This window comes from Chelonoidis abingdonii, chromosome 7 (genome assembly GCF_003597395.2).
Source record: "Chelonoidis abingdonii isolate Lonesome George chromosome 7, CheloAbing_2.0, whole genome shotgun sequence".
Classification (NCBI taxonomy): domain Eukaryota; kingdom Metazoa; phylum Chordata; order Testudines; family Testudinidae; genus Chelonoidis; species Chelonoidis abingdonii.
Window position 1 is genome coordinate 89,630,470 of NC_133775.1, and position 5,221 is coordinate 89,635,690.

Consider the following 5,221-nt stretch of genomic DNA (forward strand, 5'->3'; position numbering starts at 1 on the left):
CCCTGGGACAATAGGAAAGTAAACCACAGAGCCTGGGCTCCCCTCCCCCTAGCCTGTCACACAGAGGTAGACAGAGCTCCGGGCACAGAAATTTCTCTCCCCTTTGCCTCACTAGGAAAAGAAACTCCCACAAGTTTTAAAAAGAAAACTTTATATAAAAAAAGAAAGAACTTACATATACTAAACACTGCATTAAGAAATTCAATACAGGGATGTGGCTTATAAGAAAATAGGAATAAACAGTCTGATTTAAAAGATAGCCCAATTAAACCAGTCCAGCAAAATCAACACACATGTAATTACAAACCAAAGCACATAACAGCTTATTGCTTTGTTTCCTTTGTACTCACACTTGATAGTAGAATATTAGAAAGAAGATTGGAGTTAGACGAAAAGCTTGTTTACTCACAGCCGAGGAAAACAAAAAGAGCCCGAGTTCCTTTCCCTCCCAGACTTAAAACAAAATCCAGTTCTCTGATTGGTCCTCTGGTCAGGTGCTTGGTTCCCCCTTTGTTCATCCTTTACAGGTAAAAGAAAATTAACCCTTACCTATCTACTTATGACAGACCCCTTCCCGCAATTCTGACCACTTGGACCCATCTCCCCTGTCATTCACCCTCACCTAGCCCCAGCTCCCATCTGTGACCCATCTTCCCAGCCATTCAGCATCACTCAGATCACACCTCTACTGTCTCATCATGCAGCCTTATGGTTACCGTCGCAGTTACTCACATGGGAAAGTGATGTTGGCAAAGTACCTGGGTATCTTGGCTGCCTTTAAAGTGGGGAATGTTTTGTCATTTTTGAAAAAAGCTTCACTGAATCTCTCTGCTTCCCTTTGTTCTTCATTTCAAACCCCTTCCCCCCATCTTTCTCTTTAAACAAGGAGAGCCAGCAGATGTTCCCAGCCCACTCTCGGCAAACCGTCAGGCCCACAGAGTAGTTTGAGAATCTGTGTCCCACAGAAAACCAACTGGGAGTTGCCACTTTCTTACGTCTGTAGCCCAAATGTGCTCTGAGCAATGACTTTTTGAGCCTTTACTTCAGGTGGCTTCTCGTTTCCATTTTACAGTGAATGTAACATTCATGAAAGGTTCTGTATCACCAGGTCTGGAAACCACAGTCAACTCTCTGCACAGTATCATGGGCAACATGGACAAAAGCATCTTCTGCAGCCTCCACTTTGGTCTTGAAAGTTCACCTTTAAGGGAGAGAAGGCAGATCACTCGTCCTGATCCATTCAGTCTTTGACCTTTTTGCATAGACTGACAACTGAGGGCTCTTTGTGGTGATGGCTTTTGTGACAAGAATGCCTGCCTAGCAGGGCCTGAACTGAACCTCCCAACTCATTTCACACCATCTGAAGTGGATTGGTCAGAATCAGCGCAGGTGATGGGGAGACTCTGGACCTCTAACTTGTTCTGTCCTTGGGAGCTGCTGGGATGTCACATAAGGAGTCTCTGCTCCATTGCAGAAGAGTCAGTGGCAGCCAGCATAGTGTCTGGGACTGAACTCTCCATGGACCCCAAGCCTGGATAGAAATCTCTGCAGAGCGCAGTGTACACTTGCATGCTCTCACCCAGTTCCTGTGCATCACTATGTTCTCTGCACGGACTGGGTTTGGTTCTCATTCAGGAACCTTAGGGAAGTCTGAAATTTGCCTCTTTCTGCCACAGAGATGCTAGCAGCCCCTTCACAGTCTTTATTATAACAGTGTTTGGGGATGGTCAGGGAAGAAGCATGTAGAAAGGCAGAAGGTAGCGTGTTGTACTGAGGATGATAGTATCAGGACTTTGTGAGCCAAATTCTTGGCTCTGGTTAGCAGTGCTTATGGCTGATGGAAACCATAAATCGCCTGGAGCTGGTGTCTGTTTTCCTCTGCACTAGCAGCAGTAAAGTCTCCTAAGGACCATTCCATAATCTGAGAACTGCTGGAGCGCAAGGTGTTCTTGCAAGACACGGGGATAGAAGAAAGGGATGGGGCAGAGCTGGCATAGAGCGGGCTACACCTATTTTATGCCACCTGGGGATTCCCCTACATCAGCTTCCATGAGCAAAGCCAAACTGCTAGAATGGGGTCTGAGAATCGGTCCCCTATATAACCAGGAGCCCTATATAACCAAGAGAGGGCACATGATCAGTGATAGTGACTTATAGCATAGGGAAGATGTTCATATTGTTTCCCCTCCATGGTTAGCCACATGGAATTATGGGCCTGATTCGGAACTGAGTTATCCTGGGGTATAAAACAACCAAGTGAGTAATGGTGCTTAGGAACCATAGTGATCCTCACTTCAGAAGTATCCTGGATAGATAGCCAACCTCTGTGAAGACATGCTGTTATCACTCTTCCTCCCACCTTGTTGGGTATTTCACCCACCTCTTGTGCCTTGTCTGCAAGCTCTCGGAGCAGGGACTGTCTTTTGCTGTGGCTCTGGTACAATACCCAGCACAATGGAGCCCTCTAAGGGTGACCAGATGTCTGATTTTATAGGGACAGTCCTGATTTTTGGGTCTTTTTCTTATATAGGCTTCTATTACCCCCCACCCTCTGTCCTGATTTTCCACACTTGCTGTCTGGTTACCCTAGGCCATCATCACTGTGAGCCTCTGGGCTCTACCAGAGTCCAAAGAATAAATGGCACATTTTCTTGGAAAGAACAGAACTGAATGTAAAAAGCAGAACCTCCGAGATGGGAAACTCCAGGTAGTATGTAGAACTAATCCTCACAACCATGTGATTGCGGGGCAATGGGAAATGCTCTCACTTCCTTCTTCCTACTGCTTATCTGTGGTCTTCACTTTTGTCCCTGATTAGTCCGGAAACTCTTCTGGGCAGTGACTTGTGTCTTTCTGTTTGAATCACCAGGGACACTCACAGTGTTAAATACAAGCGACCACAATGATATGAATTAATTCATAAACAAATGCATGTTTTCCCACAGAGCAACAGAGATCTAAGTTGCAGTCTACACTGCTTTCAGTCAATTCCTAAGCCACCAATGCTCTCAGCCACTCTCCTGCATGGCTTTGTCTCCCGACTAATCAATTTGAACACAGCTGCAGCTACACCATTTGTTGCAACAATGTATCTTTTTGTGTGCTGTAAGCAGCTTCTGGCCAATAGAAACACAGCAGACTCACGTGGCCTAATTTTCAAAGGTGCTGAGCATCTCTAGCTCCGACTGAAAACAATGAGAGCTGCAGGCACCGGGAGAGGCTAGGTTCAGCATGTGGGAAAATTAGACACATGGAGTGCAGCTTAGTCCAGTTACATAACTTTGAATTGCTGGACTAATTTAGTAGCACTGTACAACAAGCAGCTTCAGCTGACTGAAGTTCATGCATATGAAAGGAGGTTAAGAAGCACACATAAGGAAGAAGTAGATCAAGGGTTCTTGATGCTTAGCTACATGTCTGAGGTACAAATGAAAACAGGAGTCCATACAGGCAGGGCCAGCTGGCTCCATTTCAAGGTGTGGCCAAGGCACAACTGCAGCTATGTAGCTGTAGCACCGTGGTGTAGATGCTCCTTACCTTGACAGAAGGGGTTTTACCATCGGCACAGGTAATCCATGCCAGAAGAACCCATCCTGCCCAGCCAAATACATGCCCCAGCAAATGGGCTCCTCCCACCCTCCCTCCAGACAAGAAACAGGTTTTCCTCTTTGCTGACCAACGTCCCAGTGCCTTCATGGCCTTCTAGGTGCACCCAAGAAACAAGACCCACTCCTTACCTCCTTAATGCCTGGTGCAATCAAGAAGCAGGTTCCTCCACCCCCGAGCCACCTGAGGTGCCAGAACTTGTTTGCAGCTTGCGGTGCATCAGAAGTTGCAGGATGGATGTGAGCTCTGGGCAGCCATGTTCTTTCTTCCCTTTGGCACTGTGTCACAGTGACTTAGAATGCCAGGCTATAAAGGATCAGAGGGGTAGCCGTGTTAGTATGGATCTGAAAAAGCAGCAGAGAATCCTGTGGCACCTTATAGACTAACAGACGTTTTGGAGCGTGAGCTTTCGTGGGTGAATATCCACTTCGTCAGACTGCGTGGGTATTCACCCACGAAAGCTCACGCTCCAAAACGTCTGTTAGTCTATAAGGTGCCACAGGATTCTCTGCTGCTTTTACAGGCCATAAAGGAAATGACTGGGTCAGCCCACGTATAAAAGTACCTAGCCCTTCAGCCAGAGGTAACCCTGACAGACTCTCCTCACCCGCATTTTATAGAGGAGGATGCTGAGGGCAGAGAAGGGAAGTGATTTGCCCAGGGTCACATTGCAATAGGGCAACCACCCTCATGGGATGGAAATAAGAGAAAACTGCAGAAAAGGTAAGGGACAACCTGTTTTTTTTTAAGGGACATTTTAAAGAAACTCCATTCCTCTTTCCACTGCATGTATTTTTCTCTCCTGTTCATTTCTACTGCCTGCAAGTATGTGATGCAATTATGAGCTTCAATTTAATGTTTAAAATGGTCAAGGGATCGCCTTTAAAATAAGGGATGGGTGGTCACCCTGAGGGACAAATGAATGAACTATGGGACGGGTGGTCACCCTAAAGGACAAATGAATGAACAATGGGACGGGTGGTCACCCTAAAGGACAAATGAATGAACAATGGGACGGGTGGTCACCCTAAAGGACAAATGAATGAACAATGGGACGGGTGGTCACCCTAAAGGACAAATGAATGAACTATGGGATGGGTGGTCACCCTACATAGCAAGTCAATGGCAGAACCAGGAATCGCAGTCAGATCGCCTGACTGTTGTGCTGTGCATAAAACCTCTAGATTATGAGAAACCCCCATTGTGCTGTCCTAGCATTAAAATCCTCTCCCCTACCCTCATGGCAGCTCTCAGACTGGGGCCTGAGTCTCTCCTCATCCCCCTCCAGTCCAAGCCATCTTGCATGGGGTTGTCTCTGTTTCCTCACCCTTGTTGCTGCCTGCTCTAGGGCCTGATGACAGAGCAGAGCTTTTCCACTCGGAGCTGATGTTTAACCAGCATTAAAACGTCTAAACCTCAAGGGCACAGAGGGGAGTTGGAGGCAGGAGAGCAGGGCAGGTAGCCAGGCCGGAATAGCTTGTTTAGTCAAAACAACAGCTCAAGAACAAGATGGATAGGCTGCTGGTCTAGCCTGGACCAATGCTAATCTGGCTCAAAACAATGCCAACCTGTTTTCCCAGCCCCTTGTGGATTTACTCGCTGGAAACCAAGCTCC